The sequence below is a fragment of the Ursus arctos genome, unplaced genomic scaffold, assembly GCF_023065955.2.
Source record: "Ursus arctos isolate Adak ecotype North America unplaced genomic scaffold, UrsArc2.0 scaffold_20, whole genome shotgun sequence".
NCBI classification, from domain to species: Eukaryota; Metazoa; Chordata; class Mammalia; order Carnivora; family Ursidae; genus Ursus; species Ursus arctos.
Window position 1 is genome coordinate 28,860,914 of NW_026622875.1, and position 13,764 is coordinate 28,874,677.

A 13,764-nucleotide genomic window follows, 5' to 3' on the forward strand; every position below is an offset into this window, starting at 1 on the left:
GCCTTCAGCCCAGGTCATTATCTCAGGGTCCTGGGATTTGAGCCCCACATCGGGCTCCCTGTTCAGTGGGGAGCCTGCTTCTCCGTCTCCCTCTGCTGCTCCCCCTGCTTGTACTCTCTCGTGCTCTGTCAAGTGAACAAATAAAATCTTAAAAAAATAAAATAAAATAAAATATAGTGATTTGTCACTTACATGTAACACCTAGGGCTCATAAGTGCCCTCCTTAATGCCCATCACCCATTTATCCCATCCTCCTACCACCTCCCCTCCAGCAACCCTCAGTTCGTTCTCTAGTTAAGAGTCTTTTACGATTTGTTTCCCTCTGTTTTTTTATCTTACTTTTCCTTCCCTTCCCCTATGCTCATCTGTTTTCTTAAAGTCCACATAAGTGAAATCATATGGTATGTCTTTCTCTGACTTACTTCGCTTGGCATAATACACTCTAGTTCAATCCACGTTGTTGCAAAAGGCACTATTTCATTCTTTTGATGGCTGAGTAACAGACCATTGTACATATATACCACATCTTCATCCATTCATCAGTCAATGGACATTTGGGCTTCTTCCATAATTTGGCTGTTATTGATAGAGCTGCTACAAACATTGGGGTGCATATGCCCCGAATCAGCATTTTTGTATCCTTTGGATAAATACTTAGTAGTGCAATTGCTGGGTCATAGGGTAGTTCTATTTTTAATTTTTTGAGGAACCTCCATACTGTTTTCCACAGTAGCTGCACCAGTTTGCATTCCCACCAAAGGTGCAAAAGGGGTCCCCTTTCTTCACATCCTCACAGACATCTGCTGTTTCCTGAGTTATTAATTTTACCCATTCTGGCAGGTGTGAGGTGATATCATGGTTTTGATTTGTATTTCCTTTGAGGGTTACTTCTTTATGTTCTTTGGTCTACTGATACGTGAGTCATTTTAACATTAAGAGACCACCCCATCAAAAACAATTCCTTAGATGTGGAATATAAAACAGCCATAAAAAGAATGAAATCTCGCCATTCATGACAACACGGATTGACCTAGTAGGTATGTTAAGAAAAATAGGTCAGACTGAGAAAGACAAATACCCTATGATTTCACTCATACGTGGAATCTAAAAAACAAAACAAATGAATAAACAAACCAGAACCAGACCTATAAATACAGAGAACTGCCAGAGGGGAGGGAAATGTGAGGATGGGCATAAAAGGGTGAAGGAGAGAGAGAGGTACAGGCTTCCAGTTATGGAATAAGTTACAGGAATAAAAGGCACAGCATAAGGAATATAGTCAATAACATAGTAATAGCATTGTATGGTAACAGATGGTAGCTACATTTGTGGTGAGCATAGCAGAACATATAAAGAAGTTGAATCAATATGTTGTACACCTGAAACTAACATAACATTTTGTGTCAACTATACTTAAACTTTTTAAAAAAGCAATTTCCTTCACTTTTCTTCTCAATAACCTTCTTTCTGCCTCCTTCACTCCCCCCTTCTTAACTTTCCAAAAGAAAGCCTTCATTCAGAATATATTGGTGCAATGAATAGGGCATGAAGCTTTCAAAAAAAATCAGAATCTGGTACTGTTCATTATTTTTCCTACCACTAATCATTCACACTTTTTCAAACTCCCAATATTCCTCAGTTAATACTTGCACAAGAGTGATCCTTGGGTCCTGGAAATTTGGGGAGACAGACATTGTTTCTTAACATTTATAGAGCCCCCACATAGTCATATAGTACTATGTACATCACTTCCTTAGGTACTGAGTTATTAATTGTGTGTCTTGTTTGCAGGTAGGGAAACTAGCAAAATGAGGCTAAATGGTTAAAATACAATCCCAGAAAAACTCAGAGCAAAATTCAATCCCTTCAGCAGTATTACTTCAGCAGTAGTTCTCAACCAAGCAATTTCCTGCCCTCAGGGGACACTTGGTGATGTCTAGAGACATTTTTTTTAGGTGGGGAGTGCTACTGGAATCTAGTGGGTAGAAGCCAAGGACCCTGCCAAACAGGCTACCATGCGCAGGATGGCTCCCACCACAAACAATTGCCTGGTTCAGAATGTCAACAGTGCCAGGGATGAGAACCCCTGCTCCTCTGGCAATTCTAGCATGACTTTCTTTGGCCCCCTAATCAATAAAGAATGGCTCCCTCTACAGTTTGATCCTTGCACTGTTTTTACACAGAAACATGCCAATCAAGTGCTATTGCTGGCATTCTATGTTTTTTAGTTACCTTAAAAATGCAAGATATATGGGAGTCACAGAGGAAAATGAGGACAGCTAGCAAAGACTGGCTTCTTTCCTTTAACGAGAAAACCTAGCAACGACCAGGTCCCTGCACTAGCAACCTCCAGGCCCTGAGCTATGGTCTGTATCTGGCTGCTCACCTGGACTCTTCAGTTGTTGACGAGCTTTGCAGCTGCCTTTTCTCTGCTTTGCTTATCTCTAAGCATGTGCATCACTCCAGAACAGTAGTGATGTATGCTTATGGGAATCTCCAGAGATCTACAGCCCCTAACTGTCTATTTTGTTCAGTAAATTGTACTCATTGCTGAGCCATGTGAGGCACTGAAGGCCATCAGCCTTTCTGGGTGCCCTCTGTGTGAGCCTGGGTAATGGGACATTATCTGCCAAGGGCTCCACAGTATCCAACTGAGATGCTTAAAACAACCCTCCATCCACTTTTTCAGCTAAGTACCATTTTTTTTTTAACCTCCTCTCTTTCCTAACCATCCTTAGCTCTGCTTAGATCCTTATTAATTATAATTTTCTCTTCAAGGAGTCTGATTTTAGTTTAAGCTCTTAAAGCCAGGAAGCTCAGAAAGGTTATGATGTCCTTTCAACCCATCCTTCCTGGACCTCTACTTGTACTCTGAGAAGTGCATTCCAAATAGTAAATTTCTCCCTCTGGTCTCAAAAGTCTTCAGCACAAATGAAAATCCAAAGCCAGCTTTGATTATAATCCTCCCAATGCCCACATTCATTATACTAGGGACTGCAAATAGAGAGGAGTGAATGGACATGTAGTGTCCAGTGACACTGGATAAAATAAAATGGAACAGGCAGAACCATGTGTTTGCTACTGCTATTATCCATCAAAGTGGGAATCGTCAACTCTAATAAGTTGTTTCCTTCCTGGAAAAAAATTTAAATGATTAATGAAGGAAAAGTTAAGCAAAGTAAGCCATGGAAGAGGAGGATGCTGGGAGAGGGGAATATATGCCAACAGAGCTAATGGTAGGATATGGCTACAAGAAAAAGGCAAACAGGCCTGATTCCCTTCTCTACTACACATGCCAGGAGAGTCAACCAACTCCTCCCATATAAATCATACCCAAACTCACTGAAAATTCCTCTGTTGAGATATCTCCACATACAGTTTCCATCCCATCACTTTGAAGAATTTTCTCTTCATAACTGTTGATTTGTATGGTGTCTATAAATTGAATCAATAAAGGCTTTGGGAAACTTTCAAAGACAGAGCACTTCACTGCACTGACTCAAATAGGCTAGTGAGACAAGAGCCTCTAGGATTTAGTAAAACCAGAAAAACAACAGCAGAGAATGCCTTTGACTTACCCTGGAGTAAAGGGTGTGAGAGCCTTCAAACGCACTTACATCTTCATGACCCATCAGCTCTGCTGCTTTTCACCACTCACTCACTTCTGCATGTTGGGCCACCACTGAGCGATCGCCAACTGCCAAAGAGAAAAAATGAACGCATTAGGCCAGAAGACCCATGACTTCAAGTCCAGACCCCCCACTCAAGTGAATTTGTGAGTAGTCTAAGTACTTAACACATAGACACAAACACATAATGGCTCAAGCTCAATAAAAGTTTATTTCTGGTTCCCATATACATACTGAACAGGTAAACAGGTTAGTCAGTGGAATGGCCCTCACTGACACAGTGATCCAGGCACCCAGGCTAACCTAAGTTGCACCACTTTTTTTAAAACTTGATTTCCAAGCTTGCCCTAGAAATCTTCTCCATTCCAGCCAGCCAGAAGTGGAAAACAGCATGGAAGCTCACATGGGTATTCTGTGTGTTTTTTTCCTGGATGTAGATTGCAACACTCTTCTACTTCCACTCATATTTTGGTGGCTAGAATCAGTAACACAGCCACACCTAAGACCATGTGCTGCTGGGTACCTAGTAGTTATTATCTATCATACAAGGCTGGCTCCAGCCCAACCAAGAAGACAATATTGTATTTGGTACAACATTATGGATAAAACACTAGAACAATAACCTTGACTTAGTTACTTAACAAGGGAATCTTGGTTCCCTGATTTTTTATCTGTAAAATACCTCTTCCCTCACAGGGTCAATGTGAAACTCCAAATGAAACAACGCAGCACTTCTCAGACTTTAATGTGCACACATAGCACCCAGGCATCTTGATGAAATGCATTCCAATTCAGTAGGTTCTGAGTGAAACCTGAGAATCTGCATTTCTCACAAGCTCCCAAATGATACCAATGCTGTACTCTAACCACACATTAAGTAAAAAGGAAAGAGAATTATTTTTGTAAACCAGAAATTTGCAGATATAAAGAATTATCTTGGTGCCAAATCTGATTATAATTCCCAACTAGCCAGCACTTTTAGGAAATGCTTAGTCTAGGTACCATATAAAATTTCATATAGTCACAGATTTTTAAAAATGGAAAGAATTTAAGTGGTCACTATTCTCTTATTTCCCAGACAAGGAAATAAACTCAGAGATGTCAATAATGCCCCCAAAATCTCACAATAAATTAGTGTACTATGAATAGAATGCCAAAATTTTGACTTTTTTTTTTTGTTATTATATAAACTCAATTGATAGCCTTCTGAAAAAGGGTAATTTTCTTCTGCTAAAGCAAGAACAAATACTACTCTGGCCCATACCCAAAAAGGTACCAGAAGGTAGCATTCACCAGTTTGGGTCACTATGGTACCAAATGTAGGCAAGGTGACACAGAAAAGACATCAGGAGATTTTTAAGCAGATGTTCTTCATAATGTAGTGATCGCCACCAAAGTTATGTTTCACATGTCTAAAATAGGACTTGAACACAAATTAACTTCTGTACATGCTCTGGCAAAACCAAAAATATTTTCAATATATAAAAACTCTGAGTCACTACTATTTGGGGGACAATTAGAAAAAGAATTTGGGGTTGCAAATAGAAAAGAGAAATAAAATAATTAACCAAGAAGCAGCAGTTTCTATGGTAAATCCTGAGGACAAAGAAAGGAACCTCAAGATTTTTTTTTATCCCTGACACATATGCTATTTTTGCATCCCCGAGATCATGCTGAGTCCTAGGAGCTTACAGTAAAAAACAGTGCAATGAAGGACCTCAGAAGTGAAAAATAGGAGTCAACCCCCCAAGTCACAAGTCAGAAAAGCACTATCTGGAAATCAAATCAGACTGGGGGAGAAAGGAGGTTCTTACAATGCATGTCATCTTCAATGAAGGAACATGAATAAGAAAGTGTTTTGGTGAAATCACAAGGGAGCACTTCCTGGGCAAGCAATGATAAGTGGAAATCAATACTTGCACATCCATTATTAATTTAAAATGAATAAAATACTATTAGCATCTTCATTTAGTAAGCAATTTTAAACATTTTAATAAAGGTAAAATGTTCTAAGAACTTCCATAGGTTTACTTCTGTACTCTACCCCAACCCTCATGCACTATAGTGTCTTTAGCTCCTCAAAAACTCTCCCATCCTGGCTATTTTCCACAACCTACTTTAGACTCTAGAATTTCTACACTATTTTTGTGCCATGGATTCCACTCCTCTCATCCCACCCCCAATTTTGGCAGTCTGTTGAAGCCAAAGAAACTCCTTCTCAGAATAATGTGTTAAATGGTATAGGATTACAAAAGAAGCCTACTATATTGACATATTCTTTCCACGCAGCGCTCAGAGTTCCATAAACCTAATATAAGAATATCTGATTGGTAAGGGACTCTTCTAGGATGATGAAAGTTCTTTTTCTTCTAGGAAACAGTATGCAAAAAGTTTTAAAAACCCAAAGACGCACATAAAGAATCCTGTGCAGGATCAGTCAATGAAGAACAAGCTGCAAAGAAAAGCCTGACCTTGAATTTCTACCCAAACTCAACATTATTCATGCTGTGGTTTTAAAATGCTACATTAAGGAATTACTCAGAATTTTCTTGGCTCTGGCCCTGTAGACACAGCATATTCTAAGTCCTGATGGCAAGTGGAGAAAGGCAGCATTGGAGAAGGAAAGATGGAAAGGAGTCTGAGCTTGGGTCCTAGTTCTCTAATAAGTTCTCTACCACTACCTAGTTCTGTTAGCTTGGTCAATCACTCAGTTCTGAGTTGAAACTCTGTCTATAAAATGAGAAAGTTGAGTTAAACCACCTATGGGTTTCTTCTAACTCTGGATTATTAGGATTCTAAGACAATACACAATCACTTCTCTAGAAAGAAATACTATCAAGATTTCTTTTTGCCCTAGGCTCACAGTATGAAATTATCTTCTAGATGAGAATTTTTCAGAGGCTTCAGAAATACCTTACAAGAGTCACCCTGCCACAGAATAAGACTTGAAAGAGATTTTAATAGACATCTATCACCTCAGCAATCCCAGTGATCAGGCAAGAAAACAGAGTTTCAGAAAGGCAAAGATTTGAGGTCACATAATGAGGCAATGTTAATGGACTGCTGTAACTACTGTCATCTAGCACCAGCAGGATTTTAGGATTCGGCATTGGTAGTAAAAACCAGCTCATCAGTTCTCCTGGAGACAGAAATAAACCTCAAATAAGCTGAGCCACAGGGAGTGAACTGCACGAGGAAGCAGGTGACTGGAGTAATGACACCCAGAGGCAGCACCCTGTAGCTCAGGCAGGGTCAAAACTCAGGTTCTCATATACACTGTAACTTCACTGGCAACAGCACTCATCTCCTTCTAATACCAACTGGCTATAAATTCCATCTCAAAGAACAGTCAATAACAAAGAAAGAATGGCTATTTCAAAAGAGGGGAATAGATAAATGAACTCTGGCTAACAAGCTTAATAAAACCAAAATTCAAGATTTGAAATAACAATCTTGAAAGGACAGCATTGGCTAAGAAAACCTTAAAATACTTCTTAGTAATTTCCAAGTTTTAGAAGAAACTGATTCAGAATAACTTTGGCCTATGTGGACAGCCGTGCGGTACAGTAACAACAAGCACTGCTTTTAGTAATACCCTTACCACTATCTTCAGAGCATATAATTACTGGATATTGATCAGGTTTAAAAGTCACATGTATATTTCCATAGTCCTGTCCATGTGTAGACTAGCTTTACGTGCAAAGAATCAGAACTATGAAATTGTTGTGAATTTTGATTAAATCAGGATTTCAATCTCATGTTCAATTAACCAACATGTATGCCAAGAGCTTTCAAAACCTATAATGCTTGTCAGTTTACCCTCTGCCTTTTCCCCTATATACAACCAGCAAAGTAATTGTACCCATTCCTCAACCCCACAACACACACTATTTCTACCTAAAATAAGCAATTCTGGCTTTCAGAACCTTTTTTTTTTTTTTTTTTTTTTAAAGAGCTGATAGCCTTTCAAAGTCTGGAGGCTACACACCTCTGGTTTGCCAGCTCTGTTTCATCTCCTCCAGGGATTCTAGAGACAGCAGTGCCATCTACTGGTAGGGAGGGCACAACTTATTTCTGGAATCCTGTGGGTGACAAGCCAAAGACCTGAAAGAATGGCAGGCTAGATTGTGTCTTTGTGAGCCTTTCTTTTCTAAAGCACATAACAAACATAACTGATGCTTACAACCTGAGAAACGGAACCTCTGCAGGAGTCTCCACATGAAGGGCAGCTCCTCTGGAAGCCATACGAAGCCCAGCCAGGCTAGCCAATAATGAGCTCTGCCTGGAAATGCCTCCTTAAGGCTCCAAAGGCAAGCAGCAGAACCTCACTGAATTAAACATTTCCTGGCTCTCCTCTTCCCTCAGTGCTTCTGTATCAGATGATCTCACCCATGACCCCACCTGTGGCAATGTTATCCAGCTTTATCCTATAGCATGCGTCTTAGGGAAAGTGCTCACACCCATCTCAACGTGAAGGCTCTTAGATTTATACAATGTGACACAGATCCCACTCAAAGGACACTACTGCTTAGGTATGCAGGTTGTACTCTAATCTCTCTCATTTGCTCTCCATCCTCCCTGTTCCTGACCCAGAGGACAGAAATGCCAGAAAGGAAATGATTTCGTTGTTGCTTTCAAAGCAACACTAGTGGGCTTTCATTGAATAATAAAACCTTGTCTTGTAAGTCACTGATGTACACTACTTCCCTCAAGATGAACTAAGTCAGCTAATCTTTCTCTTTTCCCTTGTATAAAACTATCTTTCTCTACCTTTTTAAAACCCATCTCTCTTCCAAAGGCTAAACATAAACATACCATGACCTTTACATAACTTACATGAAAATGACATTTTTTTTTTTAAGATTTTATTTATTTATTCGACAGAGATAGAGACAGCCAGCGAGAGAGGGAACACAAGCAGGGGGAGTGGGAGAGGAAGAAGCAGGCTCATAGCAGAGGAGCCTGATGTGGGGCTCGATCCCATAACGCCGGGATCACGCCCTGAGCCGAAGGCAGACGCTTAACCGCTATGCCACCCAGGCGCCCCGAAAATGACATTTTTCTAAACATAAAAGCGTGTCTTTTCAAACTATACCACCTACCCCACCTTCAGAATTCCTCCTCTCCATCACATGTCACCTTAAGAAAAAATCATTGGTAAACTGAATTATTCCCACTAATTTACTTAATATTGCAACGTAACAGTCTATAGTCACTTTAATAGGGTAACAGTCTATAGTCACTTTAATAGGGTAATTTGTTACATTCCCAAAAACCTTTGCAGCAACTTTACTTTCATTCACCTCAGAAAACCATCAAAAAGTTGATTTGCTACAGCTGATAAATGTTCCAATACCCATAACAAATTTAAGTGTGCCTTCTTCAATTTATTTTAACTTGCCAAGTAAACTGACTTCTTAACAAGTGTTTTCATAGGCATGAGGTGTGTTTGAAAAATCACATTGTTTCCTGAAGAAACAAAACTTTGTATGTGGGAAGGTAAGAGTAATAAAAGGGCTTTGAAAGAGTATCAGGAGGTCTCCAATGAATCAGGTAGAGAGTCTTCTCCATCTCATACCTGAATAAGTTCTAAATAGATTAGAGTAAAATGCCAGCATATGGTAAAAATCTTTCTAAAGACCGATGAATCATTTATTATCAAGTAAACTAACAGACACATCCAACAAATTCGTGGAAAACTAAAGGGACTTTTAACATTTCATTATAAGATACACAGTATGCCCTTGCTATTACAAGGTCTGGGGAAATGGAGAAGGAAAGTAGATGTCTTGCATAAAACTTCCCTTTTTAAACTATGACTTAAAGGAGACATCCCTCCATCCCCAACACACAAACCGTTTTTGGCATCCAAACGGTCTTTAAGCAAGCACTTTTCAAAGAATTAGGGAATAGGTGTAATTCACACCATGTTTTCCCTTCTCCCTACAGGCCATTAACATGCTCAAAAGAATTACTCTCTTCAGCAGCCCAGAAAGACCTCAGTTTACAGAGATAACCACCATCCCACCCCACCCCCACTCACACCCCTAAACCCCCATCTTCTTGAAGGAGAATCTCAGTGCGATGGTCTGGTCTGCAGTTCACTGCAGGCATTTCCCTCCTCACAATTTACCAGTCATCGGTTTCGCCCTATCTGTAATTTCTTATTGTAGCCTCTCATTTAGACCTGCTCCTATCATTTAGACCAGTGCCCAACCGCTTAAAAAATTTTTTTTCACCTCTTAACGAAAATCTGGATTCCCTTGGCAGGCTAAAAGCGTTCAGTTTCGATGCAACTCTGGGGTGAGAGCTCGCGTGCAGGTCCGGAGAAGCCTTCTACGGGCAACACTTGGGCTCGGTCTACTGGTCGTGCCCCCCCCCCACCTCCTCCCGCACAGCTGCGCTAGGAATTCGGCATCGCTCGCCGCCGGATTAGTTCGAGTCCCGCGGCTTGGCTAGAGTGACACATTTTTTTCCCCTTCCTTCTCACATGTGACAGGTCCCACTGCATTAAAGCCATCCTCTCCCGGGCCCCAAACCAGGTCCGGAGTCCACTGATGGCCCCGCCACACCACACTCACCCTTCACCTGGGGAGGGGGCCGATACCAGCATCCCTCCAAGCGGGAAACAAAGGCAGAGACGAGGCTGCCAGGTGGGCAACTCCCCTCGGGAGGACTCGTCACCGTGGTGGGGATAGACAGGTGCATTTAGAGGGTAGGAAAAGGGAAACCGAGGCACCCAACGGGGTGGCTGAGTGCGAGTCTGCATCCTACCCGAAGCAGAGCTCTCCGGGAGGACCCCAGACTTCCCCCTTCACCCCGCCCAGCCCTGCCCTGCCCACCCGGCTAGTCCGCACCAGCCGCGGTAGGGCCAGAGGGCCGCCCGCGGCCGCGCTTACCTCAGGAGAAGCGCTCCGGCTCCCTCCGACGGCTCCGGAGAAAGCCCCGCCGCTCGCGCACGCGCACCCGCGCTCTCGTGCCTTCGCGCCCCCGCGCGCGCCTCTCCGTCCGGACTCTAGCCCGCCCCAGCCCTGCCCGTCAGAGTCCACGAGAGCCAATCCAGTAACAGGAGAGGCCCGGCGCCGGTCACGTGATCTTGCCAGCCAATCACCAAATTGCCCTCGGCAGCACCCGCTCCGATGTCCCTGGGGGTTCGGTTGCTACCTAGCCGAGCCGGTGCGGAACGGGCACAAAGGGCTGAATTCGTTTTCCAGAGCTGTTTTGCTCAATGAATGAATTAATACGTCCATTGATATTTGAAATTCTAAATATTAATAGCAATCACCCGGGTATCTTGTTAAAAGGATTCTGATCCAGTAAATCTGGAATAGAAACCTGAGATTCTGCCTTTCTAACAAGCTCCAGATGGTGATGATGATACTCCCGATCTGAGGACCACGCTTTAAGTAGCAAGATTTTAAGGGCACCTGTCAGAAAATGGTTATAGCCCTTGTTTCATATTATCTGAAAGTTTCACGACCTTTTCTTTTCCTTCCTTCAGTGATGGAAAGCTTCCAGGGACTGAGTAAACATGGGGTGTCCTGGTGATACTCGTAATTTGGGCACAGGCTGAGGGAAAGTGCGTTTAATTCCCACGTCACCTACCCCTACTCTGTGGGGCAGCAGTCTCTGCCAACTTGATAGTTGGAGTGTGGAAACTAGAAGTAGTAGAGAACACTAGGTTTACTTTCATTCTGAAGTATTCAGCATGTGTGTCTCAGTGGCACTGTGCTAGACTCTTGGTCAGAAAGTGACTTAAGTAATTTTTGCTTCCTAGAAATTCACATTCTGTGAGGGAACTATACAAGCAAGTTCAGGAAGAAACATATAGGAAAAGCAGGGAGCTGTCAGTCTCAGCATCTTGAACAATTCAGGCATAAGCCAGAAGGTGGTAAAATAACCTACCTTAGGAATCTTAAAAATTGCCCTGATATCTTTCTGTCAGTAATACCAGAGTCTGGAAGTTGGAAAGTCTAGTGCCTCTGCCATCTCTCAAAACTTGACCTAAACCTAAATGTGTTCAGACCTGCCAGCTAGAACCTATGTTGTTCAGCATAGTCAAACTCATATTACCTGTACAGTAGTGTACCAAGGTGAGTCAAAGGCCTAAATGCTAAATTCTCCAAAACCTTCTTTTCCCAGCTCTGCAGACGGGGTAGTATGACAACCCTTCAACCAGTCTTCTGTTCTATTCATCAAGATGATCAAACTGCCACTTAGAGAAAACTTCACCTTTGTAGGTGTGTCTTGGGCCTCTCTGGCTCATCAAATCCAGAAGTGAAGCCCCCTTAACAATCTTAGACATTACTCATCACAGTGTCTGTATCAGAGATGGCTTAACATAAAATCCAGAGTTACAGGCAATACAGTGAACCTAGCACAATAATGGTTCTGGCTATATCAAGAGTAAAGAAATATCTAATCAAGAAGAATCTATTTAAAAATATCGAAGTTTCTTTTGCTATCATTAAACCACTGTATCTCAAGTCTGGCTGCACAGTAAAACTTTTAATGAAATAGATTTGGGGGCACTGTGCATAGAGATTCTGATTGGGGTAAGGAGTGGAGCCTCAGCAGCTGTAGGTTCTAAAAGATCTACAGGTGGTTTGTATCTAGCCTTGCTTGAGAAAACTGGCATAAGCTGCCAGGTTGATGGACTCATTCTTTAACAAGGGAAAACCAACTCTGCAACACAAATCACTAATGACATAAAGACTCTGACAAGAGGGAAGTTTCCACATACTTTGTGAGAATAGATTTTTTTTAAGGCCAAAAATAATTCACAGGTAATAGATACTCCAAGCCTACTGAGTGGAACAAATTGAAAAGCAATGTCCACAGCTAGGTTTAATTCCAGTTGATTAAATATTTAAAAGAACCTATCACCTTTTAGCCACCCTAATGAACTCTGTTGATATCGTCACGTGTTTTATGCTCTTCCTAACTAAAAGCACATTTCTATGTGAGCATTACTAAGAGTTATTCTCTGAGGTTTTCCCAAAGTGCAACAGAATCACCTGGAGTACTTGTTAAAATGCAGGTTCCCAGCATCCCCATCCTGAACTTCCTCTAGCCTCTCCTGTAACAATTCTGAGGCTGCACTAAGTTACATTTGAGTCCAAGTGGTACCTCCTGATACAGAAAATATACATCATAGGCAAACCCTCAAGTAAAACAGATGTGCTATTAGTTTAGTATGCCATGCTAACTAAATAAACCTTATTTTATTTTAAGGAATTCCAAGAGATTCTTGATTCTTTTTCCTGGGTTTTTGCCAAATTCTGTCATTTTGTGAAATAAAGAGATTAGTGCCTGGATCTTAGCTGTTGTTGCACAGAGTTTTTCTATGGAGTGATATTTGCAGTAGTGGAATATGACCCAGTTTTTAAATGGATTAGTGAGGTCCCTTCAGAACACTGTGCCAACAAGAACCACCTTGCTCGAAAGTGACTTTATTTGTCACATCAGAAAAATGGAAGCCCAATGTAGGGGCCAGCAAGCTAGCTTCCCTCCTGCTCTGACACTTTTTAAAAATATATTTCACAGGGGTGCCTGGGTGGCACAGCGGTTAAGCGTCTGCCTTTGGCTCAGGGCATGCTCCTGGGGTTGTGGGATCGAGCCCCACATCAGGCTCCTCTGCTATGAGCCTGCTTCTTCCTCTCCCACTCCCCCTGCTTGTGTTCCCTCTCTCGCTGGCTGTCTCTATCTCTGTCGAATAAATAAATAAAATCTTTAAAAAAAAAAAGAAAAAACATTTTTAATACAAAGTGCCCATGTATTGCTCCCAACAAATTGATCGTTTTCAATGAAGATATCAAACTTAGCAAGCTTGGCTACAAAAGAGAGAGAATGGTTTATGGAGAGAAATACCATATTGTATGCATATAATAGAAAACAAATGTAAATGGGTAAAATTTGTACTGAATATTCGCAAGTTCCCAAACTTATATAAGAAAAAGATAACAGCTAGAAATTTCGACCTGTCCAACATATGTGTTTCACAATTACAAACATGAACCTGGAAAGCAGGTAACTTTTACAAGACAATACCAATAGTTTGGAGCCAAGAGGTGAGGCATCAGGTCTCATTCACTCAATGAAAACACTGCATGGGGGTGCCTGGGTGGCTCAGTCG

At 41.6% G+C, this 13,764-nt stretch overlaps 1 protein-coding gene across 8 annotated transcripts in view; it reads right to left on the bottom strand.

Moving 5' to 3' along the window:
* TMEM108 (transmembrane protein 108) overlaps positions 1-13,764 on the bottom strand; it is a 658,034-nt gene that overhangs the window by 378,786 nt on the left and 265,484 nt on the right. For 4 of the 8 annotated variants that reach the window (XM_057315895.1, XM_026497039.4, XM_057315901.1 and 1 more), the window contains exons 1-2: positions 10,529-10,636; positions 3,579-3,697 (exon numbers count right to left, since the gene is read on the bottom strand). The gene's annotated coding sequence lies outside the window, so the exon portion shown is untranslated. Of the gene's footprint in view, positions 1-3,578; positions 3,698-9,868; positions 9,947-10,528; positions 10,637-13,764 lie in introns of those variants that run through there. The other 4 variants (XM_057315897.1, XM_057315896.1, XM_057315902.1 and 1 more) reach the window with 2 other exon arrangements.